Source organism: Poromitra crassiceps, assembly GCF_964638095.1.
Source record: "Poromitra crassiceps genome assembly, chromosome: 2".
Taxonomy (NCBI): domain Eukaryota; kingdom Metazoa; phylum Chordata; class Actinopteri; order Beryciformes; family Melamphaidae; genus Poromitra; species Poromitra crassiceps.
This window is the reverse complement of record NC_139624.1, coordinates 19,485,350-19,512,076: the sequence shown is the minus strand read 5'-3', so window position 1 is coordinate 19,512,076 and position 26,727 is coordinate 19,485,350. Positions and strand designations below refer to the sequence as shown.

The 26,727-nt window shown below is 45.6% G+C and overlaps 3 pseudogenes across 3 annotated transcripts; all 3 read right to left on the bottom strand.

The window, feature by feature from the left end:
* Positions 1–5,722: 5,722 nt before the first annotated feature.
* Positions 5,723–7,811, bottom strand: LOC310798751 (kinesin-like protein KIF2A pseudogene; annotated as a pseudogene). The gene has a single exon. The product of its transcript is annotated as a kinesin-like protein KIF2A pseudogene (transcript).
* A 3,236-nt stretch (positions 7,812–11,047) lies between these two features.
* LOC310798742 (kinesin-like protein KIF2A pseudogene) lies at positions 11,048–14,311 on the bottom strand (annotated as a pseudogene). Its single transcript has one exon. The product of its transcript is annotated as a kinesin-like protein KIF2A pseudogene (transcript).
* Positions 14,312–16,231: 1,920 nt separating this feature from the next.
* LOC310798732 (phosphatidylinositol 4-kinase type 2-beta pseudogene) lies at positions 16,232–17,425 on the bottom strand (annotated as a pseudogene). The gene has a single exon. The product of its transcript is annotated as a phosphatidylinositol 4-kinase type 2-beta pseudogene (transcript).
* Between the last annotated feature and the right edge of the window lie 9,302 nt (positions 17,426–26,727).

The following is a 26,727-nucleotide window of genomic DNA, read 5'->3' as shown; positions in this document are numbered from 1 at the left end:
GAGTCTGCCCAGAACCAAACCTGAACTATGAACTGCCTAGACAGAATATGACACTTTGATCCCACAGAACAGATGGACATGGTGACCAAAAGTTACCACAAAACTGACTGTACAGCCCTTCATCCTCACCCGCGGACCGCAGGTCGACAGCAGTCCACAGACGAGGAGGGGGGATGTTGTGATCGACACATTATGGACTGTACTGTATCATGAGAAATATGAATGAACATATCATGATTTAACATGTTGTCCTCTCTAGCTAAGAAACCTCTATTCAGAGGAGACAAATGGCTTTTGTGGTTGCCCCAGGACGTTTCACACCTCTCAGAGCCTCAAAGGATTCCGGCCATTGTTTTATCTCCAAGGGTAATCAAGCCATAAAACCCCCTTTTCCCTTGCCTCACCTTACAGAATGGGCACAGTCCAGCTCACAGAGCGCTATCATTGGCCAGAACCATCACAAAAGACACATGAGAGGCCAATGAGAACCCTTCGTGATTTTCCCCAGACAGTACCAAAACTGTTGGAAACAGTTTTAACTAGGAGTCTCAACTAAGCTTGAACCAGGGGTTGGAGGGGCCAGAGAAGCCGGCTCCCCTCCCCCGCTCGCTGCACCCCCTGAACAAAGGCCTAACCAGGCCTGACCACAGCCACCAGAGGCCAGGGTGAACCGCGCAGCAGGCCCAGGGATCGCCTACCAAGGCCGTAAGTCCCACCAGACATAGCATGCTTACACTGAGATAGTTATACTTAATCTCAGTTAATTTAAGTCGTTTTAGTGTTATAAGTCGCCGGGGAAAGCCCCCTCGCGCTTCCAGACGTGCCACAGCCTGGCATAACGCCAGCTGTTGACCAAGCTTCCAGGCAAGAACGCCTGACTGACGACCCTCCCCGCGCACCGCACGTGCAGGAGTATTTTATCTGTGGAAATCTGTGACAGAAGCTTACGAACTTTGACCTTCAATTAACTGTACAATGTACACTATATCATTATGAGACTGATATGACAATTTGGTTTGGTGTCTAAACAAGTCATAACTTGACTTTTAGACAGGTCTGTAGCCTTAACTACAGTGGTGCCCCGAATCTTACAGAGAATACAATATTTTCTGTCAAATCTAATAAATTTATGAATATTAATAATTCATAATGATTAATAATCATATTTCATAACCAAACCAGCTCCTGCGAGCACAACACAGGTCAGAGACATTCTCCCAGACAAAGGCTTCAATCCACGTCTGTGTTTACAGGTCAGAGACATTCTCCCAGAGAAAGGCTTCAATCCACATCTGTGTTCACAGGTCAGAGACATTCTCCCAGACCAAGGCTTCAATCCACTTCTGTGTTTACAGGTCAGAGACATTCTTCCAGTCAAAGGCTTCAATCCACGTCTGTGTTCACAAACAAAAATAATAATCTTGTATAGATATTGATTTCATGTTTTGAATCAGTGCACTGAAATGTATATTTTACAATATAGTGTATGTTTACCACATTCTATTTGCTCCATGTGTGTGATTCAGACATACCAACATTAACTTCATATGTAGGCTATGCTTTTATCTACTGTATAAAGATATATTTGATAAGCTTCCTTGCTATCTGCAACACGTTAAGCTACATACACAAGTGCATTCTGCACACCCTGGGCCTCAACAGAGAAACCCTTTTTTTATGCTTTCATTTAATTAGCTTTGGTCTGACATTACATAATGCCGCACAGACTGTTAGGATGTCACTGGAGAGAGAGGCACTAGTGAAAGTGGAATGGTGTTTTTTTTAATATGGCAAAGATCTTAATTCTCTCAATTGCACACTCAATGTGAATGCGCAAAGAAGAAAGCTGTTGTCGAGCCTTTTCCACTTCATAACCTGATAACTGTTGTTTTCCTTTACGGAACGGAGGCATGACAAGTGTGGCACCAAGTCTTGCAAGTTCATTAGATATCAGAAAGCCTCCATCTGCCATAACTTGATTGCCCCGTTTTATATGTTTATAGAAGCTTGACCGTTATTGGGTTATGTCTTTGTCTGAACCGCCCCCCTCCCACCCCCCCACCACACACATTTTTGAGAGAAAGGAGATTGCACCATATGGTGTAATTCCAAAGAGCGTCTTGAGAGTGTTGTGGTGCTTGTAGTTGGACCAAGTTTTTGCCCGAGCCCAGAGGTTGAATGGTCATTCAATAAAAAAAACTGTACAGTCAATTATTACAACGCACTTGCTGAATGGCTGCCTAAACGTATCTGGCATGTTCTTTTGAAGTACCGCTGTAGTGGGCCAGCCGCCAGGCGATGAGGAACCTCAGTCTTTCAGCAAGAACAGGTATTGTTCTATTGATGATGTTTGATACACATGCCGGTGAAACCCCAAACCTGAAACCCAAGTCTCCTTTTGTTAGCCCATGCCTCAGCTTTATTCATGTTAAAAACAACTGATTTTCTTTGGAAATGATTTTCCTCCTCGGTAATATAATGATGAAATCAAATTATAAATCCAAAGGAAAACAACTACACTCGGGAGTCCAGAGTAGAAGCTGAAGTACTTGTTTTTTCTCACTCTATCACCATCACTGTCACCTTCTGAGGCACTCAGAGAGACACACGGACTTCATTGCCTTCTTTTTATAGGAGTCTCTTTCTGCACGCAATTTGTTCACCTCCTTTTCCAGCAGGTTGCAGTAACTCTTAAGTTGGTTGACCTCTTCCCTTAAAGCCTCACACTCCTGCTTGCTATGATATGATCCTCTGACATCACCACCTCATCTGGAGTTTGTGATGACACAGAAATCACCACCTCATCTGGAATATGTGGTGACACAGAAATCACCACCTCATCTGGAATCTGTGATGACACAGAAATCACCACCTCATCTGGAATATGTGGTGACACAGAAATCACCACCTCATCTGGAATCTGTGATGACACAGGTTTCTTGTGCAGCAGCAGGCAGGCCGGGCCTTGCAGGATTCTAATTTTCTTGGCTGTTTCATATCTTTCCAAATGGCTTGCTGCTCTCTTGGCTGGACTGGACGGGTCTACATCAGGTGTCAGGTGTAAACAAGGCAGGGTGAAGTCGCTCTGGAAGGACACACGGACATACAAACATACACACACGCACGCGTTAAGACTGTTTAAATCTCCTCGTACAATTCAGTTGCTTAATATGTTTTGACTTTACTGTTACAAGATGCACAACAACCATTCGGTAAGCTAATGCTAGCATACTAGCCTCGATGCGAGACTCAACGCTAGCTACCATAGTGTAGGCTCTCCATTTAGTAGGATTCAGTAGGATTTATTTAGCTAACGTTACATTAAAACTGCGGCAATGATCAAACAAATACATGACTAGAAAATAAAGACTTGAACTTATTTGTGATAAAATGTTTTCCACACACTCGGTCATGGTCTGTTGGTTGCACACACTCGGTCATGGTCTGTTGGTTGCCAATTTTCCCCAGCCTTCGCCTTGGGATAGCGCCGCCAGGTACACTTTCCACTAACCCTGGCTTGGCATTCTGTTTTCTCGTCGTCAAGCATTGAATCCAAAGACGACTTTGGTCAGACTTACTTGGGAAACGATAAAATCCTTGATCACCGCCAGGCTTACAACGTCCCTTACATCCCGACACAGCACAACATTTAGACATGGTAGCGTTATGTCTTTGCTATGTGTAATCCCGTTCTCCAGCGTTAGCTGTGAGCTAACTATCGTTAGTTGTGTGGCAATAAAACGCCACTTAATGACAAGTTTGATATACGGTCAACCAGTTCGAGTCATTCTTTCCATAAAGCCCACCAGCTTTGATATCTGTTGGCTAGTGGTTGATATTTATAACACTATTGTATGTTTGAGAATGTGAACAGGGCACTCCTGAAAAAGAGAGCATTGCTCTCAGTGAGACTCCCCCTGTATAAATAAAGGTAAAAAAAAAAAAAAACTGTCATGGCCGCCGTTCCTCACTCTGCTGCGCGTACTCTGCGCCCTGCGCGTCCTCATGTATTCTGCGCGTCCATGTTGCCACCCACTGACGTCGTTTGTTTACAAAAATGCTGCTTGGCTGATCCCTCGTATATAGTACCAAAAAACATGATAGAAAAATAACAGAATCAATCTTGTTTCTTAATGACACAGACACCATGACAAGACAATATATTACAACTCGGCCGGCAACAGAATGCGCAAGAACGCTTTTCACTACGACCGAAAACGATGACAATTCACGCATATTCTAGCACTCTGAATAGTTCTCAACGGGACTTCCTCACCCACGAATTGACGCGCTGCCCCTAAACCAGCCAAATACCCGTATGTGTGTGTCAAAGAATTACCAGTGTTGGGGGTTGTTACTCAAAAAAGTAGTGTTGTATTACACATGACTCATTACTGAAAAAAGTAATGCCTTACTTTAATTTCACCCTGTAAAAAGTAATTAATTACACTACTAGTTATATTACTCCGCAAGATCACCTGAGATGTCACGTACAGGTAATTGGCAGGCAGTGTTAACTCATGCAAAATGAACATGGAAAAGTAGACTGCAGAAAAAAGAGTCATGGAGTTCAGCAAGAGTGAGCGAGGCCAATGGAGGGAGGCGGCTTCAGAACACATGGGTGTCGGTCTCAAGTCTTTTCTCATATAAATGCATAATCTACGTTTATTCTTCTTCTACAGGCTGCATTCAATAATATATTATGATCGATTGTTTTCCCCTCGAAATTATTAATGCCATTAAATAGGAATAGGTCTCTTATCAAAAAATAAAGAAAAGAAAAGAAAATGACGGCTAATTAATATATTATGGCGATCTGATCGTTTATCGCCAATCTCTAATGGCCACGATTGGGCGATATGAAAATAGGGGCGATTGAGCAGCCCTACTATAGTCTCCCCTTTACAGCTAGGGTAGCACTAGCATTTTCGACAACGCAGCATAAATCGGCAGAACAATCTCACATCACCGATGGAGCTTTGATGGATCTGACGGATTTGTTTTGGGGGTGCATTTGCAGATACCCCTGAAAGTCTCGTTTTCACAATGTTGGCAGGTATGCCTTTTCAGCACAGAGGTTGGTACGCTGCAGTCTGCTGGTTTGGCACTTTGAATTTCTTCAGCTGCGCAGGAAATACATCCTCTGTTGTGCCTTCTTGGTGAGAGCTACGATGATGGTCCCCAGGAATGAATGAATTAAACTTTATTTATATAGCACAATTCATACATAAAATCAACTCCAAGTGCTGCTGTATATATATAATACAAGTTAAAAAAAACATAAATTGCAAATATATAAATTAATAAATACAATACAGTAAAAGTAATAGTAAAATAAGAAATAAAAGATACAGAAGTCATTAATGTCATGTGATGATGTCATTAGTAATTGATACCATCAAAGATGTCATCTGCATCATGTGCCCACGTGTGAAGTTAACGCTTCGTTCACAAACTTCACACCTAGTAGTAACTTGCTCTATCCATACCTAAAGATTGCAGGGAAGCCACCGAGTGATTAGACTGTGTCTTAACACTTGTGTGTCATCACATCACAGATACAGCAACCTTGAAGTTGTCAATACACTCTACAGGTGGATGGACGAGCAAGCGAAATCTACCCTTTGGTTTAGTAGAAGGAGAACAAGAAGCAATGGGAGATCTGTACAGCAAAGAGATAGGAGTGAGACCAAAATCATAGCTGAAGTAAATCAGCCATTTGCTAAACAGTGACCCCATTCGATGTCAGTTCTTTTAGTGCACAAGGCCTCCTGGGGAGGAATCTGTTTGCTAGCTTGCTCCTCTTCCTGGAGTGCAGAACGGAAAGACCTGACTTTACCTCTTAGCTCAGTGAGCTTGTCTATCTTCTGATCCAGGATCTGTTCTAGTTGAGTTGCGTATGTGTCCACATCATAGTCAACTTCGTCTGTCATTTCCAAAAGGACCTTCTCATCTTCCAGCCAGTGAATTGACTCCTGGAACAGATCCTTGTGGTCCTCCAGAACCTGCTCCTCCATCTCCGCCATCTGAGAGACCGCCTTGTGGAAACTGAAGAGCTGCAGGGAAACTTCCTCCTTGTTCTGTTCACAAAGCAGCTTCAGATCATCTCTCTGCGGGGAGTTCTCCACCCCCCACTCAGCCTCCATCACTTCCAGCTGGTTGATGTTTTGCCCCACTTGACGGTTCTCCATCACTGCCCCAGGGTCCACTGTGAGCTCCTTCACCCTGTTGGCATATCTCAGTGTGTTCAGTGTGTTTTCACAAGAGGCCATCCCAGGAGAGATGTTCGCAATCATGCATGTTCTGGAGTTCACTCCTATGAAGGAGTCCCTCAGCACCTGGGTTAGTTTGCTGGCTCTGAAGGGAGTGTGGGGTTTGTTCCGGCCCAGCGCTCGAATGCACTCCTTGAGTGCCAGCAAGCTCTTATTGATCTCAGCTCCCTCCAGGCGAGTTTGGCGGTCAGCGCTGGATGTGTCCGCCCCTCGCTCGTTCCCTGCCAGGTCAATAAGCGAGAACTTCCCGTGCATCTTTCCCCGCCGGCGCAGAATAATCTGGAACACCGCGTGGCTTCGGGACGAGTGGGCATTGGCCGAGGTCTGACCTGAAGTCCTGCAGCTGTTTCCCACTTCGATAAGTTTGAGGACGTCCTCTGTGCATTTAACCTCCCTCTCGTACAGCCCCACAATCTGGACCTGCTGCTTGCCATCCTCCAGGACCCTTAACTTGGCCTTGCGATTTAGCAGGTCAAACACCTTCCCGTTGTAAATCTCAAAAAATGTGGCAAAGACTTGGAGCTCTAACTTCTTGTACTTTGGCTTTTCAAACATGAGAAAGATGTCTCTGGCCGCTAGTGCATAGATCCCTCTAGAGCAGTCCTGGTTCTTCCCTGAAAAGTCTCCGCCCATAGTGTGTGTTTTTCCACTTCCAGTTTGTCCATATGCAAAGCAGGTTGCCATTCCCCTCTCAAAAATGGTTTCAACCAGCGGCCGAGCAGTGAACCTGTAGATCATTTCATTGGTAGAAGTGTCATCGAATGCATAGTCGAACCGGAAGGTTTGGTTCTCCAGGTAGCGGGTCAGGTCGACTTTCTGCTTGGGTTCATGGACCATTACCACATCCTTACTGGGGATGGTGATCACATCTAGATCCTTCGTCACCAACTCTTTTCTATTGAGGGGGCGTGTCCGCACACATACACATATCCTATGCTCCTCTATCAGATCGTCGGTGGCTAGGGGCCTGTAGTCCAGACTGGCTCTGAAGTCCCTGATCATACACATTATCTCATAGTTAGGTACATCCACTTCTTGTGCCTTCTTCTCCCTGAGCTCTTGCTGTTGAAGTTGTCTCTTCTCTCGTTTCTTCTGCTGCTTCTCCACCTCCTTCACACAGTTGGATTTCCTCCGTGCATTCTGCTGCTGTAGCAGGGTCTGTTGTTGTGTAGGAAGGGGTGCTATGGCTGGTAGGGGAGGTTCTGCAGCTTGGCTCTGCTGGCTGGGACGGGCCCGAGTGGTTCCCGCTGCTGCATCTCTGTTCTCCCTTGGCGGGTTCTCAGTCTTAGGTATTGCAGATGTCCTCCGTCTGTTCTTGGGTGCCTTGATGCCTTTGGCTGTAGTGTAGGGTGGTGCAGAATACTCTGCGTCTTCCACCTCGCTTATGTCTGCGGATGGCAGAGGCCGTTCTACGTCACCTGTCCCATCCCCACTCCCTCTGCAGATGGGACTAGTGTGCCAAGCTCTTCTGTCACAGAAACAGATGTCTGCCTTTACCCTGCGGGCGACCGGGGCCCTTATGGGGCTTCTCAACCTCATGTGGGAATCAGAATCTGAATCAGCTTTATTGGCCAAGTATGTACACATACAAGGAATTTGACTCCGGTTTGTGTTGCAAACTCTAACGTCAACTGTTGTGTCACTTTAGTCATGCTACCGATCCTACTTAGGGGGAAGGATTTATGACATGAATGATTATGTCACAATGTGTATGACATCATCAGTTATAAATCATTGATGATGTGTATAATCAGGGGTTCATGACATCACTGATGATGTCACAATATCAACATTGACAAAAGTCGTGTTCTGATTGGTCAAATTGCACCAATCCAAATTATTGCACCAAGCTCAAGTGACATCACTGATTACATCATCACTGATGCACTGTAATGAGCATGAGTAATGAACCTAACTCATTGTTGTAATGAGGTGCCCATGTGCAAATCTGAAACTGCACATGCTGGACATTGATGTATCTCTGGGGAAAGACATACTGTACGTGTGTGACAGTGTCACTCGAGCAAGTGTGATGCCATTAGTGATGTCATGTCATCTCTGATGACATCATCGTCGATGACAGCACAATTGCTTGAGTGACATCACTGATTACATCATCACTGACATCACCGATGACATCACAATTGCTTGAGTGACATTACTGACATACTGTAACTCACTGATGACATAACTCACTGATGACAATCACTGATGACATTACCCTTGCTCGAGTGACATCAATGATGCCATCATCACTGACATAATCACCGATGACATCATAATTGCTTGAGTGAGATCACTGATGACATCATCACTGATGACATCACTCTCTGATAACCATGCGATGAAATCTCCATTGTGAAATTTCAGTTATCAAGACAGAGAGAGATAAGCAGGAAGGAGAGGTATACAGAGTTGAATGAGAAACACTCAAAAGAACTGCAGGATTTAGAATTATCCAGCACGCAGAAGCTGATGCTGGAGCATGAGAAGTACCAGGACCTTCAGTTTAAAGGATGGCTTTACCGGTAATCAACCCACTTTGTATCATTAGTAATCTAGGTAATATAAGCACATGGGGAGTGATTACCTTCTCTCTCTGTTTTCCTCACGGAGATCTCCCATTTCCTCCTCTGCCAAAGCGTTCCCGTCACAACGCGTCACAATGGGGCTGCGGAAGCTCTGCTGGAGAGGCTGCTCCGAGGGCGGCTGTTATTGTTTATTTTTACTCTTTAAGTATTTAATTATTTTTTAAGCACATCCACGGAGAATCGCATGGAGAGCCTTAACAAGCCTTAATGACTTGCAGCTGGTGGGGGCGGAGTTTCTGCAGGCAGCAGCTCCTGCATTGTTCTCTGTGAGGTAAACAGAGAGAGAAGGTAAAACACTGCCCATGTGCTTATATTACCAAGATTATAAAGTGTGTTGATTACCGGTAAAGGCGTCCTTTAAGTGTGAATGCATGCAGGAAGAATACAAGATGCAGCTTATTTGGAGGAGCTCTCTGAGTGGTATGAGGCCAATCTGCAGGAGATGGAGTAAGAGACCAACCTGATCCTGAAGAAAGAAACTGAAACCACGTAGAGGTCAACCGTCTGCAGATGGATATCGACGACAGATGCTCCTACTTAAAGGGATAGGCTATGCCAAAATGGGATAAAAAAAGAAAGAAAAAAAAGAGGATAGGCTACGCTACGCCAACTTTTTGGGAGTTTCACCCATTTGCCATATTGCCCATACATAACCAAGATACACAATACCTTTACCATCCCTCTCCGTACAGTATACAGTGAGCTACAGTCGTCCAGTTAGTATAGGACGAAACGGTACAGCCGTTCAGTCACCAAAAACACATTTCTAATATCGCCAAAAAGCTCTATGTACATGTTGTGACTCTTCATTCAAGTTGGCCAGTGGGGGCGGTAATACAACGCTTGGACGCCAACCGCACACACGTCTCAAAAGAAGAAGTTGCTCAGCGGACCCCACTGGAGATCGCTATGACACGTGGGCAGAACAAAAGGCTTGCTCCTGGCCAATCCTGGTGCTTGACTGCTGCGTAGGCGGGCGTCAGGGTCTGTTCTGCCCAAATCTCCAGTGGGATCATAACTGCTCTGACTCCGCCTACCCTCTCTGGCGGGTGCTGGGTGATGGGAAACGCATCAAGAACTGTGCGCCGCTTGTGGTATCTTTTTGTTTTTTTGTTTGGGGGGCGGGGAAAGTGTCGCACAGACACAACTTCATAAATGTTGCGATACAGAGAGATGCAAGGGCTTTCATCAATGGGCCCTAGACCAATTGTGTTAACTCAGTTGGCGATATATAGTGACTTTACAGACATTTATTTACGTGAAAATCTTGCGTATTATTACTTTAATTATTAGTATTAATGATTTATTATATCATTGGTGTTGGCATTGTTATTATTGGAGTGTTGTTATTATAACCCTCCTTGCCCTTCACGTAATCTCTGCTCACTGACTCTTGACATATCATCAGACACATCATTTGTAACTGCGTTATGTTATTGTCTGTATGTCAATTGTGTCAATGTTCTTCATCTTTTATGTCACCTTGTTTTGTAACAGTATTTCACCAATAAATAAAAACATCTGTAGTGAAGCCTTTGTACAACATCCACTTAGCTGTGTCAAAGCCCCAAAAGTAAACACATTTGAAACAAATCTAAGTATTCTACATGTCAGCCATTTGCCACAAATATAATTTGGTCAATTCTGACATCTCTTAGCTACACCACAGCATTGTAAACATGTATAGTGCATCAGGAAAGGAAAACTGTAAACATTCTTTCTTGTTTAGAACCTAGCACAGTATTAAATACTGAGTATCTCATGAAAAACTATTAATATTGCATCTTTTGTGTTTAGCTACATCTCACAGCCTTGTAACATTGTACTGCAGCAATAAAGGAAAACTACTGCAAACATTTTAACCATATTTCTTGTTTCGAACCTAGCTAGCTACATCACACATTTCCTGAAAAAACATTTAATATGCATCTTTCTTGATTAGCTACATCACAGCGCCATCTCCTGAAAAACATTAATATTGCACCGTTCTTGTGGCTACATCACAGCATCTGCTGAAAAACATTTATATTGGATCTGACTTGTTTAGTTCACTTTAGCTAGATCACATGTGAAAAACAACCAGTCAGGTGTAATAAGTAAATGAGGTTTAATTGTTCAATAAAAAATAAAATAAAATAAAAATAAAAATAATTTTAGAACTCATCAGCGAGTTGAATAGCCCTGCTATATACTATAGAAAACATTATAGAACATATTTTTAGCATGGTGGGTCATGACTTTACAGTGGGGTGTGACGACGTGGCCCTGGCTACCCGAGCGGCTGCTCTCCACCACCACCAGGGGCATCTGCACCAGCTGAATGGGGCTCTTCCCATCTTTTAGCGCCTGGCTCAGGTTCAACACCTGTCCCCTCATAACAGACATCTGTCTCTCAAACATGGTTTTGTCAAAGTCTTTATCAGTCTTGAACATCTGGTAGAGATCCTCACAAAGGTCCTGGACAGCATTCATATCAGGCAGGCGGGACAGCACCAGGTCCCTGGTTTCCTGGGAAAAGGCCACGTTAGCCTGGGGGAGCCACGCCCAGTAGTATGGGTAGGCTCTCCATTCATCAGGGTGTTTGAAGGGGACAGCCAGGCCGTTGTCAATGGCTGCAATCTTGATGCAGGAGTCTGGACTGTTCTCCGCCCACTCTCTGGCCTTTTCTCCCTCTGCTTCTCCCTGCTTCTCATACTTGATCAACCAGTTGTCACTTCCTCGGTCTGTGTTTCTGATAACATAGTCTAACACCACCATCCTCTCAAACTGTGAGTGCAGCTGCTTCCTGATGTTCTCTGGGGGAGGTTCTGCCTCAAAGCGGCTCAGCCAATAGTCCGCTTCATGGTAACCCTCCATGAACAGCTGGAATGAGCCCAGCTTAGATGGCAGGCCCACTCTGTGGAAATGTCGTCCGACCTTGGGGACCTTCTCTAAGGCGTACTTCTTCCCCCTGGACTTGGCTCGGTCAATGGCGCTGTAGTGGAACGTCCCACTGGCCAGATACACTAGCTTGGTTTTCGGGACAACTCCCAGGCCCAGCTTGGTATCAACCAGTGATGCAGCAACCTCTGAGAGGTAGCCCTGGTTAGGCAACAAGTAGCCTCGGCCAAAACAACATGGACAGCACAGCTTGTGAAAGTATTTGGTCCATTTCGGGTTCAGCTTAGCATAAGGTTCCTCTGACTTTGGTTTGAAAATGCCAATGATTTTCCCTTTGGGGTCTTTGACAAAGTAGCTCCCACTGGAACCATGGGAAATCCTCTCTGGGAAGATGCCGTTCTCAATAGCCTGTTCCGCCCTTTGGATGATGTCTGCAAACTCGGGATCCTCAAGGAAATTGTTGAACTCTCCACTGTTGGTACCGTGTTCATGAGAAGAGTCCATCACATTCAATGTCAGTTCTTTTAGTGCACAAGGCCTCCTGGGGGTGATCTGTTTGCTAGCTTGCTCCTCTTCCTGGAGTCCAGAACGGAAAGACTTGACTTTATCTCTTAGCTCAGTGAGCTTGTCTATCTTCTGATCCAGGATCTGTTCTAGTTGGGTTGTGTATGTGTCCACATCATAGTCAACTTCATCTGTCATTTCCAAAAGGACATTCTCATCTTCCAGCCAGTGAATTGACTCCTGGAACAGATCCCTGTGGTCCTCCAGAACCTGCTCCTCCATCTGAGAGACCGCCTTGTCGAAACTGAACAGCTGCAGGGAAACTTCCTCCTCATTCTGTTCACAAAGCAGCTTCAGATCATCTCTCTGCGGAGAGTTCTCCACCCCCCACTGAGCCTCCATCACTTCCAGCTGGTTGATGTTTTGGCCCACTTGACGGTTCTCAATCACTGCCCCAGGGTCCACTGTGAGCTCCTTCACCCTGTTGGCATATCTCAGTGTGTTCAGTGTGTTTTCACAAGAGGCCATCCCAGGAGAGATGTTCGCAATCATGCAGGTTCTGGAGTTCACTCCTATGAACGAGTCCCTCAGCACCTGGGTTAGTTTGCTGGCTCTGAAGGGAGTGTGGGGTTTGTTCCGGCCCAGCGCTCGAATGCACTCCTTGAGTGCCAGCAAGCTCTTATTGATCTCAGCTCCCTCCAGGCGAGTTTGGCGGTCAGCGCTGGATGTGTCCGCCCCTCTCTCGTTCCCTGCCAGGTCAATAAGCGAGAACTTCCCGTGCATCTTTCCCCGCCGGCGCAGAATAATCTGGAACACCGCGTGGCTTCGGGACGAGTGGGCATTGGCCGAGGTCTGACCTGAAGTCCTGCAGCTGTTTCCCACTTCGATAAGTTTGAGGACGTCCTCTGTGCATTTAACCTCCCTCTCGTACAGCCCCACAATCTGGACCTGCTGCTTGCCATCCTCCAGGACCCTTAACTTGGCCTTGCGATTTAGCAGGTCAAACACCTTCCCGTTGTAAATCTCAAAAAATGTGGCAAAGACTTGGAGCTCTAACTTCTTGTACTTTGGCTTTTCAAACATGAGAAAGATGTCTCTGGCCGCTAGTGCATAGATCCCTCTAGAGCAGTCCTGGTTCTTCCCTGAAAAGTCTCCTCCCATAGTGTGTGTTTTTCCACTTCCAGTTTGTCCATATGCAAAGCAGGTTGCCATTCCCCTCTCAAAAATGGTTTCAACCAGCGGCCGAGCAGTGAACCTGTAGATCATTTCATTGGTAGAAGTGTCATCAAAGGCATAGTCGAACCGGAAGGTTTGGTTCTCCAGGTAGCGGGTCAGGTCGACTTTCTGCTTGGGTTCATGCACCATTACCACATCCTTACTGGGGATGGTGATCACATCTAGATCCTTTGTCGCCAACTCTTTTCTATTGAAGGGGCGTGTCCGCACGCATACACATATCCTATGCTCCTCTATCAGATCATCAGTGGCTAGGGGCCTGTAGTCCAGACTGGCTCTGAAGTCCCTGATCATACACATTATCTGATAGTTAGGTACATCCACTTCTTGTGCCTTCTTCTCCCTGAGCTCTTCCTGTTGAAGTTGTCTGTTCTCTCGTTTCTTCTGCTGCTTCTCCACCTCCTTCACACAGTTGGATTTCCTCCATGCATTCTGCTGCTGTAGCAGGATCTGTTGTTGTGTAGGAAGGGGTGCTATGGCTGGTAGAGGTTCTGCAGCTTGGCTCTGCTGGCTGGGACGGGACCGAGTGGTTCCCGCTGCTGCATCTCTGTTCTGCCTTGGCGGGTTCTCAGTCTTAGGTATTGCAGATGTCATCCGTCTGTTCTTGGGTGCCTTGATGCCTTTGGCTGTAGTGTAGGGTGGTGCAGAATACTCTGCGTCTTCCACCTCGCTTATGTCTGCGGATGGCAGAGGCCGTTCTACGTCACCTGTCCCATCCCCACTCCCTCTGCAGATGGGACTAGTGTGCCAAGCTCTTCTCTCACAGAAACAGATGTCTGCCTTTCCCCTGCGGGTGACTGGGGCCCTTATGGGGCTTCTCAACCTCATGTGGGAATCAGAATCAGAATCAGTTTTATTGGCCAAGTATGTACACATACAAGGAATTTGACTCCGGTTTGTGTTGCAAACTCTAACGTCAACTGTTGTGGTCAGTCTTTGCACATTCATTATTTTTCCGCCTTTGATATTCTTCTTTAGTTCCTCCATACCCACACTCACTGGCACCCCCGTGATCACTCCTTTACATCCACCACCACTGTCACTTTAGTCATGCTACGATCGTACTTAGGGGGAAGGATTTATGACATCAATGATGATGTAACAATGTGTATGACATTATCAGTGTCTGTCATAAAATCATTGATGATGTGTATAATCAGGGATTCATGACATCACTTATGATGTCACAATGTCAACACTGACAAAAGCAGTGTTCTGATTGGTCAAATTGCACCAATCCAAATTATTGCACCAAGATCAAGTGACATCACTGATTACATCATCATTGATGACACTGTAATGAGCATGAGTAATAATGGACAAAACTCCCCAGCAAACATTGTCTCGACCGCGACGTCACCAGACAGTCTCATTTCTGTCAGTCGTCTACCCAGAAAGTCGTGCCGCCGCTGGCCACAAGGTGACGTCATCTCCACGTTTCCCCAAAGAAACAGTCTAGACTCTCTCTTACAAAACAAGAGATATTGATGATATATATTGCTCAGAAAATCACATTTGTGTCTTTTGTGTTTTTGAATAATAAAATGACATTTGATTGACAATGTATTTGATTGCGTGATCAGATAGTCAGTCTGACGTGCACTCCACGTACAATGACTACTATTACTGAATGCCCTTTTTATATGAAACCAAAACCAGAAACGTGCATATGAAAGCAGACGTCCTCGGCGATATATGAGGTTAAAAACATCGCATTTGGTCTTTGCATAATACAGTAGAGCGGGGAGTGAGATCTGATCACAAGTGGTCACTGTAGACGCATTCTAATGACAGGTGTAAACTGATGTATACTTGGAGCTATCAACGTGTGATCAGATCATCCAAGAAGCATGTTAATACCTGCAAAAAGGGTTCCAACTAGACAAAAATTATCCTTTGACCAGTCAAAGAACCCTATATGATTCTATATAGTTAGTTGGCCGTTCTATTTCTAAGAGTGTACATCAGTCTCCTCCAGTCACGCATTCACACAAACACAAAGCATCCCACAGTTTGATTGCTGTGGAAACAGGAGGCCATCAGCCGCTTCATTAGGATTCAGACCCGTGCATGGAGACAAACCGCTCAACCTCACAGTGACGTAAAGACATGGAGACAAACCGCTCAACCTCACAGTGACGTAAAGACATGGAGACAAACCGCTCAACCTCACAGTGACGTAAAGACAATCATCTCCAGGAATAATCCTTCGAAAGGAAGAAGACAAGAGGGGTGCGAGGGCAGAACTCTCTGCTGATACAATGCAGCAGGTTGTGGTGGTGGTGGGATATAGAGTTTGGTTTGGATATCTGCCTTTAAAATATGAATTGTTTGGGGAGGGAAGGCTGTGCGAGACAGATAAGCAGCTATGGCACGGGCCGTCTGCTACTGACTCCCATTTGTCATGGAAGGGCAGAGACATGAAAGCGTCAGTGCACGTCTTTAAATGCAAACATTGATGATACACATAAACACACACCTACAAAACCCTTCCTTGACCCCCTTGAAGTGGATCAAATGAACGGTTCTCCAGATACGTGAAAGCCGTCTTCTGCTTCGTCAAAATTGCACGAATTGGTGCACCCGCCAAGTTTGAAGTCTATTGGAGGACGGTTCTCGAGATAAACCCTTTCTTGTGTTGCCAGTAGGTGGCGCTATGACTATGTTGTGCGTGTCCAAATTGCATCAAATTCTGTACTGCACTCTGTCGGGTCCCCAGCAGCGCACCCCGGTAAGTTTTTTCTCCGCCTACCAGGAGGAGAAGAAAGGGCGCTTGGAGTAGATAGTTTGTGTAAAGGTGTGGCCTGGTGTGACGACACGGCCCTGGCCGCCCGAGCGGCTGCTCTCCACCACCACCCGGGGCATCTGCACAAGCTGAATGGGGCTCTTCCCATCTTTTAGTGCCTGGCTCAGGTTCAACACCTGTCCCCTCATAACGGACATCTGTCTCTCAAACATGGTTTTGTCAAAGTCTTTATCAGTCTTGAACATCTGGTAGAGATCCTCACAAAGGTCCTGGACAGCATTCATATCAGGCAGGCGGGACAGCACCAGTTCCCTGGTTTCCTGGGAAAAGGCCACGTTAGCCTGGGGGAGCCACGCCCAGTAGTATGGGTAGGCTCTCCATTCATCAGGGTGTTTGAAGGGGACAGCCAGGCCGTTGTCAATGGCTGCAATCTTGATGCAGGAGTCTGGACTGTTCTCCGCCCACTCTCTGGCCTTTTCTCCCTCTGCTTCTCCCTGCTTCTCATACTTGATCAACCAGTTGTCACTTCCTCGGTCTGTGTTTCTGATAACATAGTCTAACACCACCATCCTCTCAAACTGTGATTGCAGCTGCTTCCTGATGTTCTCTGGGGGAGGTTTTGCCTCAAAGCGGCTCAGCCAATAGTCCGCATCATGGTAACCCTCCATGAACAGCTGGAATGAGCCCAGCTTAGATCGCAGGCCCACTCTGTGGAAATGTCGTCCGACCTTGGGTACCTTCTCTAAGGCGTACTTCTTCCCCTTGGACTTAGCTCGGTCAATGGCGCTGTAGTGGAACGTCCGACTGGCCAGATACACTAGCTTGGTTTTCGGCACCACTCCCAGGCCCAGCTTGGTATCAACCAGTGATGCAGCAACCTCTGAGAGGTAGCCCTGGTTAGGCAACAAGCAGCCTCGGCCAAAACAACATGGACAGCACAGCTTGTGAAAGTATTTGGTCCATTTCGGGTTCAGCTGAGCATAAGGTTCCTCTGACTTTGGTTTGAAAATGCCAATGATTTTCCCTTTAGGGTCTTTGACAAAGTAGCTCCCACTGGAACCATGGGAAATCCTCTCTGGGAAGATGCCGTTCTCAATAGCCTGTTCCGCCCTTTGGATGATGTCTGAAAACTCGGGATCCTCAAGGAAATTGTTGAACTCTCCACTGTTGGTACCATGTTCATGAGAAGAGTCCATCATATGAACGTGCCCCACCTGTGGTATTCTATTCAATAATGGGGGAGATGGCAAATTTTCAGAAAGATCCAAGTTCACATGACGTCCCAAGTTGCCATGTTCTGCGACAAAACTTAAACAGCCCTACTTATAGACTCAGCAGGGAAGGACTTATGACATCACTGATGATGCATGGCTATGATATCATCAGTGTTGATGATGTATAACTATGACATCATCAGTGTCTGTCATAAGACATCACTTGCTTGGTGACGATGACATCGGCCATGGCCAAGTTCTTAATGATTTCCCCTTGGTGTGAAGAAGCCTTCCTCCAACTTAATGTCTCTAAAACAAAAGAGATCTGTGTTGATTTTAGACGATCCTCCCCAGTTCCCCAGAATAGTGTGGTTCACGGTCAGCCAGTTGACATGGTGATCAACTATAAATACCTGCTAATTGACAGTAAGTTGAAATTGGTTTAAACTGTGAAATGCTGTGCAAAAAATGTCAGCAAGCGGCTCTTTTGCCTATAAGGAAGCTTGCCAAATTCCAGGTCGACAAGACTCTAATGAAACTGTTTTACAGTGCTTTTATTGAGTCTGTAATCTCCTTTTCCATCATTTGCTGGTATGGAAACCTTTGCATTAACTCATTGAGTGCCAGCCACTTTTGGAGAACGGAAGCTCCCAGTGCCAGAGTTTCAGAGCGTTTTCAGTGATTTCTCGAGGCCCACAGAATATTGTGTGATATTACTATGTAAACACCGAACACGCACAAAGAACGAGGAGACTCTCTTCTATCATCTGCAAAAAAAAGTTTATTGATCCCATTTTCCGTTCTTTAGTTATGAGCCGGAGAAGATAGGCTGTTTTGAGCAAAAAGACAGGTTTCAAATTATAAGCTGAGATATTCAGCCTTTTGTGAAATGCAGCATTTCAAGCACATTCACTGACGCTAGCTAATATTTTCTGATGTAGTGACGTGGTGTAGTTCTGTGGAGCCTGCGTGCCCCACCCCCCCTCTCCGCGCCTCAGCTGCAAACTCCTCCCCACACGCACCCAGTCTATTTTCGGACCCTCTGTTTTTGCGCCGGGCGGCTCCCGGGCGGCTCCCAGCGCGACAAGGAAATGCCAAACGGGACTGCAGGGATAGGTTTGGCCCTTCGGCGTCGGGTGCTGCCTTTCTGGCGGGTAATCGTGTGGAGAAACTATATGCAGACAGACAGACAGAGGCAGAGGAGCTCAGTTGTGTGCGCGGATTGACTGATGTTCGCAGCCCGACGTCAGCTGCAGACAGAGCAATCTATATGGCTCTGGCTGCAGCATGCATCGGCTTCTCTTTGATCACGGCTTTTTGCTGCAGTTTTCCGGACCTTTCTGTAATCTGGAGAGCACTGTCGCCACCTAATGTGTCCGTAAAATAGGTTATACACCTTCAATAGCTCCCATATTTGTACAGGAGATGCCTGATGCTTTGATCCACGTCCCACCGTCAAAAAACGCAATTGACGAACATACTCGTCCTTGGCACTCAATGAGTTAAGGACAAGAACTCCCTCGGGAGGATTGTGAGAGCGGCTTCAAAAATAGCCGGTGTAAATTTTAGTAGCCTGGATGGCTGATCCGTGAGCGCCTGCTTCCGGGACGCGGGTCGGGGTCTTAATCGGCCTCGGCTGGGTCTACTGGGTGAGGGTGTATGATGTTGACAGACCCGAAACACCTTATGACCCCAGCTAACATCACTGATGACGCGTCCCAGCGCATGCTGTAGTATGTATTTTGAAATGTAGAATTCTGGCTCCGCTGGCCAGTGACACTTAGGAATAGTCTAGGTGACAACCAAGTATAGTTTGGTGACAAGCTGGAGAGACAGTTGACGGTCGGAGAGACGGCACCCGGTACGGGATGGGTTTAGCACCCCAGCCTGGCTCTCTCGTGAGGGAGAAATCCAGAAACGCTATGGATTAGCCTCCTGAAAATCTGTGTAAAGATCGGCGCGGCCTGGAGTCCTTCAGGCTAGAGCGAGGTGCTCGGCGCAGGTGAATGACGTGCAGCGCACATGACTTCTTGAGGCATCCTCCCTGCACATGGTACGGCAGGGTAGGATTGCCTTTTTACCAAGGGAGGGTCTGGTGAGACGAAGGAGGAGCGCGGCCTGGACGCACCCACAGGGCCTTAGCCCTCCATGCACCGAAGGGTCTTTCATTACTGCGGTGTAGCACTAGCTCTATTGCAGCGGATTGGGCATGCTACCCTTCTGCGGGCAACGTTGCAGACAGAGTAGGAAGGCTGATCCGTGAGCGGCTGCTTCCGGGACGCGGGTCGGGGTCTTAATCGGCCTAGGCTGGGTCTACTGGGCGAGGGTGTATGATGTTGACACCCGAAACACCTTACGACCCCAGCTAACATCACTGATGGCGCGTCCCAGGGCATGCTGTAGTATGTATTTTGAAACGATCATCATATCTTTAGCAAGCAGGTGCTTAAGAAGGCTATGTCCATTCGTATGGACGAGACACATCCTCTCAGCTCAGAGTACATGCTGCTCCCATCCGGCCATCGTTTAAATGTCCCCTTGGCCACAAAAAACAGGTATAAGTTCTCCTTCGTGCCTGTTTCCATCAAGGCCTTAAAATGCTGCCAAGAGGAGGAGATAATGCATGTTATTGCTGCTATTTGTCCATGCTGGCCGACCAGCTTTTGTTTCCTCATGGTTCTTAAGTATGCACTTTTTTGATGTATGTACTGTCGCTGCTATCTATTTTACTATCTATTTCACTATCTATTTTATCTATTTTACTATCTATATTACTTATGTATTTTATTTACCTATGCTGGCTTTGACAGCCCTCGACTTACTTATTTTATAATTCCTTATTTTTATCATTCTTAATGTATGCATGCGTCTTGCAGATTGATGCTGCTGTCTGTTTACTTGAATGGTGAGGGTTCACTTAGTTCACTTGCTGTAAACTGCTGCTCATGCCTCCATGTTGTGTTTATGTTTAGATGTGATACTGTATGAATTTTATATCTGCTGCACACAAATTGCCCTTCGGGGACAAATAATAAACTGAACTTCAACTTCAACTGATGATGATGTGTGTGTGTGTGTGTGTGTGTGTGTGTGTGTGTGTGTGTGTGTGTGTGTGTGTGTGTGTGTGTGTGTGTGTGTGTGTGTGTGTGTGTGTGTGTGTGTGTGTGTTAGGGGTTTAGATTGTAAGTTGATTGTCTGATCCATACTGGGAGCAGAATGTAGCGGTAATGCTCCAATAAGCTGGATGCTATCGCTGTAAGACAATGGGAAGAAGAGGAAGAAGAAGAAGACGAAGAGACCTAAGAGGACCAGAATGACAGAATTGAGGGGAACAGTGGATGGATAAATCCAGAAGGAGGCGATGATGCAACATAAAGGATGCAAACTGCCATAAAACTCCAAAGAAGAAGAAGAAGAGCCCTAAGAGGACCAGGACAGAATTGAGGGAAACAGTGGATGCATAAATCCAGAAACAAGCGGTAATGCAACATAAAGGATGCCAACTGCCATAAAACACCAAAGAAGAAGAAGAAGAAGTCAGTGATGTCATAATGTCATCGATGTCATAACATCAGTTCACTGGACATTGACATTTGCCCTGTTCGGAATTGGTCCTGTTCATTTCATTCACTATATAGTCCAGTGCTTCCCAAAGTGGGGGTCTGGACCCCCCGGGGGGGTCGTGAGACACCACTCGCCTGCTCTATTGGCATGCACAGCTCAACTTCGCATCACACATTTGCACGAGTGTAACCAAAAACCACAATATCAGTGCCTATGACATCATCAGTGCCTATGACATCATCAGTGATGTCATCATCAGTGATGTCATAAGATGATTTTGCTCTTATGACATCACTATAACATCATCAGTGGGACAAAAATGTAAACAGACAGACAGAGATTTCCCACTTGCCCCTTATACAGATGCCTGAAATAAGGTCTGGGGTTAACAAAAAGTTTATGAAACTGCAATCTTTGTGTTCAGCAAGATAATGGTCACAAATCAACACCATTTTATGATTGTTGAAGCATTTTACGAAAATCGTGATGTCTAAAAATTACATTTATGCTTCAAAAAGACAGCTATTTAGCCATGCTTGGGGAACCCCCAAAGTAGTAACTTCTGACTGTGGCAAATGCATCAGTGGATTTAGAGTTTTCATCGGCATTAATGGCGACAGAAAAGAAAATACACCAGCATCATCCTTTAATCAGGTCAAATTCCTTGTGCACCCAATTGACTGAAACTTAATGAATTGTGATTGGAAGCAGAAGTGCCCTTCTGTAGCATGATGTCCTCTCAGATAGCAGGTAGTAGGCCCATATCTCACTGTGCCATCAGGCTGAGTGAGCAGGGAAAGTCCTTCCATGATTTCCCAGTTTGATAGATCATCTTCTTTGCTGTCTGACCTCAGAGGCCATTCAGCCAATCGGCCTGCCGAGGCTTGCCCTTCTTCCCTCTTGTATGTCGTGTGCTCGCATCAGGGGCGTAGTGGAGGGTAAACGCGAGTAAAAGTTTACCCACCTTTTGAAATGAGGCAGATAGTTTACTCACCTATTTTCAGATCACCTATATAAATCAATGACAATGAGGGAAAACAAGGTGGGTAAACTACTCACCTTGGATAGCTTACCCACCTCTGTATTTACCACTACACCCCTGGCTCGCATGTCAACACTCAGACATATGTGCTATCTATATCGGAGTCCAAAGTCAATCATGGTCATATCCCATGTTGTTACCAATGAGATGAGTAGATGGGCTCCCTGATTTACTGAGCCTCCCCAAGGGTGGAGGCCACAGTAGACTTGCTTGCTCTTCCTCCTGGGTGGAGGCCACAGTAGACTTGCTTACTCTTCCTCCTGGGTGGAGGCCACAGTAGACTTGCTTACTCTTCCTCCTGGGTGGAGGCCACAGTAGACTTGCTTACTCTTCCTCCTGGGTGGAGGCCACAGTAGACTTGCTTACTCTTCCTCCTGCGTGGAGGCCACAGTAGACTTGCTTACTCCTCCTTGATGTCAAATGGGCCCGATCAATAAGGTGATGCAATGGACTCTGCTTTTGACTCCAAATTCAATACTCTGCTCAATCAGCAACAGGGAGTGCATTAACCTGTTGGCACGAGGGTAATGGATCGTGCCCCTTTCACCTCTTTCTGTGTCCGCCTATGTAAGACTAGCTGGTAACACTTTACTTGGATAGTCCGCCTACAGATCGTCTACAGAGTATTAGTAACGTTTCAACAGCTTATTAGTTGACATTCAACAATTCCTCAATTCAGCTTCATCTGTAGATGTTTAACAGATGATTTATAGAGTATTATGTGACAATTCATGAACATATCTACATATTTTCATAATAAATTAGTTGAACTTGAACTATGCACTCAACCTATACTTTACAGATGTTTCACGAATATTCAACAAACAAATTGTAAACTATTTAATTAATATTTGTTGAACCTTCTAATTATAAACCATTCTAATTATCAGCTCAGAATAAATTAGTTGAACATGACCTATGCACTCAACCTATGCTTTACAAATGTTCAACAACTTATATATGAATATTCAACAATTAGTTAACCATTTAATTAATATTTGTTGAACATTCTAATGATCAACTAATGTTCAAGATTATATATACCAATGTTCCACAAAGTGTCAACAGCTTATTTCAATCACGAGAGACCAGTGGGTAAAACAAGCAAGCTTTATTCACAAATGGCATGGCAACTAATTTTGGCATAATGACTCCATGATACGATGTCGCTCCTCTTGTGGTGAGAGAGGAGGGCATCAGCTCAGACTAGGATAGAGAATCCCCCCCACGTAGGGAATTATTCAGGAGTCAAGATGTTGGTGGTGGACTGGGGAGGTGGGTGGGGCGCAACACAGCTCCAGCGAACATATCAGCCCAAGATACGCCCATCCACTGAGGTGAACAATCCGGAAGAGGATGATGACGTGATAACCACAGCTATATACTGCTCACGTCCTGTTCGGTGATTGGCTCAGCAAACGGAGATGTATGTCATCACAGATGACATCACAGCACAAGTATGACATTACAAATGACATCAGCAAGTATGACATCACCGATGTTTTGACATAATGGGCTGATTGACTATTGAGGATGCAGTGATATATGATGCCATATATGGTGACGTGACTGGATCTTCATTCATGAAATTCGGTCCCATTAGTGCGGGGATTCAACTGTTTCGCTGTGTCTGTGTCACGGTTCAGCCGTGTCGGTCATCCCCACTGAACTTCATCAGCTGTTCCGCTTCACTGGTACCAACAATGGTAGTCACTCTCTTGGCTACTCCACACAGTTTACCTGAGTTTTCCCAGTCTTTCCTTGCACCTGTAGGCTATGTAATCCGATTTCTTCTGTGTTGAAGATTATTCTCCTCTCTGCTGCACCACTTGTCTGTCAGCCCGTCTGGCTGCTCGGCCTGGATCACAAACACCCTGTGGCTTCCAGCTTCCATCCATCTTATCATTCACATCCCCTTGACCACCATCGCTTTGCAAATAAAGCTTTTCATCTCCACTCACCTCATGTCTGTGTCTGTGCTGTAAAAGTCTGTAGATGTTTAACAGATTATCTATAGAGTAATAACAGTCCATGAACATACTCTAGTTCATGGAGTACTGCCTTGTCCATGTAGTGCATTCATAAACCTGTTGCTTTTACCACAGAATTTCAACTACATAATGTCACATCATAATCTGTAGATTTTCATCTGGACTATCCAAGTAAAGTGAAAACTAGTTGACAGTCTACAAATTCACCTATATACTGTAAGTATAGTAGATATGGAGTAGATACAAGTAGATATGGAATTTGATTCTTGCATAACTACTAAACATCTGTAGATTTTCATTTGGACTACCCAAGTAAAGTGAAAACTAGTTGACAGTCTACAGGCAATTTATATCCATACTATTCATGAAAACATGTACAGATGAAGCAGAAGTACAAAGTTGTACAAATGTTTTATTTATCCACACACATAACTTATAAGGCACATTGGGCAAACTGCCCAAAAAGATGGACTGATGGCTTTAATGCAGGGATACTCATCTTGCGTTGCCAAGGGGCCACTTTTGCAAAATGACAGGAGGCCAGGGGCCAATTAATAAACAAATATTAATATAAATCTTTCTTTAGCGGATTGTAGGTTATTAGGGTGTCAGTCGGAGTTTAGTCTCACAATTTTGTGCATACAGGATAGTTAGTTAGGTTAAGTTAAGTTAGTTAAGTACATATACTGTAAGTGCCTGGGCAGCGAGCAGACAGCCATATTTGACAATTTAGCTGCAGCTCAGTCAAACTTTATTCAACATTAGTTTTCAATTGTGAATTAGAAAAAGGTCGGGGGGCCACTCTGCACCCTATCGTGGGCCGCATCTGGTCCCCGGGCCGCAAGTTGAGTATTACTGCTTTAATGGATGAAAAAAATGGTATGAGGCCAGCAACACACCTGCCTTCGGCTATTAACACTCACGCACCTGCTTAGACAGTGAGGAGACATATCCTAACGATTAGCCCAGTCCCAGGACATCACTATACTTTTTAGTTTTGGACGAACCAGGTAGTCCAGCAGAACTCCCACAATGGCTGAAAGCCAGGCCACAGCACAGTGCAACAATCAAATAAGCCGGCGGCACAGTAGGGGGAAGGGGTGGGATCACAGGTGGATTATGACATGACGGGCCCCTGGGCCTGGATGGATACATAAAGGGCCCCCCCCCCCCACAGCGCACATGCGCACAATTAAGGCCAGAATAATATATAAGGGCCCTATCTTCGGTAATTTAGGTTTTGCACGTTTCGTTTAACGCCGCGCGCATTGCAAATTGGGGGCGGGCACAAGCACATGCCTGTTATAATTGTACTGGGCATAGGTGTGCCACATGCCAAAGCAGGCGTTTCAGCGCTAAAATGTGGGGATAGATGGTATTATCCTATCGTCAGCAGCGCGCAATTACTTTGCGCTAAAAGCTTTGAAAAGCACCTCTATAGGCGCTAAAACATTCGCTGCGCTTGAGCGCACTGTGATCTCTGCTCTGCGCAGCGCAGAAACATCATTACGCACAGACGTGCCACGCCAGGACATCAAATTCTGCTGCTAAAATTATGTAACCAGTAGATTATTCTGTGAGGCAATCAACTATAATTCACTGAGAAACTTTTATCACATCGCAAGGAGGGGTTATGGTAAATGAATTGAGAAAACTTGTACATTAGCCTACCTACAATAGGCTATTAACCTACTGCTATCCCATTACCCGGAGGGTTGTTGAGCTACCCTGTCAGCCCAGAGGGGGCGAAGCTTCTAGGGGGTCCCCCGCGAAGAAAAATTTGCCTTTTTTGCATGTTTGAATCTGTTTTAGCCATATTTAGTGGAATGTCTCATTTTAACAACACACCAATGTTATTGACTATTGATTGAATTCCTCTCACACTCACACACTCACTTTATTAACTCATTGAGTGCCAATGACGACAATGTCGTCAATTCAAATACTAACGTAGAGTGCCAATGACGACGATTGTCGTCAATTGCGTTTTTTGACGGTGGGACGTGGATCAAAGCCTGATCCATCTCCTGTGAAAGTATGGTGGATGTTGAATGTGTAAAAGCTATTTTACGGACCCATTAGGTGGCGACAGTGCTCTCCAGATTAGAGAAAGGCGAGGAAAAAACAGAGAAGAAGTCATGGGGAAACGGAAATCGCATCGGTATGCATCGATATGCATGAAGCATAACGTTAGCTGTGCCTGTGAACAGCAGCCAATCTGCTGCCACAATTGAGACCCTCCGTCTCCGCTGCGATAGTCCATCCGCATGATTAGTTGTGGAGTTGTTATTATTCTCAACTGGAAGCGATGGGAGCCGGTGACAAATACACGCGGAACGCTGTAAAAAAGCTGGATGTAGCGCACTTTTCAGTGCAGAGCAAACGCAGCAGAGAGCCACCAGAGACACTCCCACGGAGGTGGGGTTTGCAGTTGAGCGGGGTGGGGCACGCAGGGCAGCATACAACACCGACCCAGACAGACCCAGACAGCAGGACAGGATTGGCAAACACAAGCTAGAATATCTGATGCCCACCAGCAGTAAATCAAGACCAGCAAGAAGCTGCAACCAGCAGCGCACGCAGGGGCCAGCGCTGCTGGTTGCAGCTAAAAAATATTATTTTGCCAAACAAAATTCCTTTGTTTTCACTGTTTTATTGAAGGAAATTATTTTTGAGGTGTCACTACA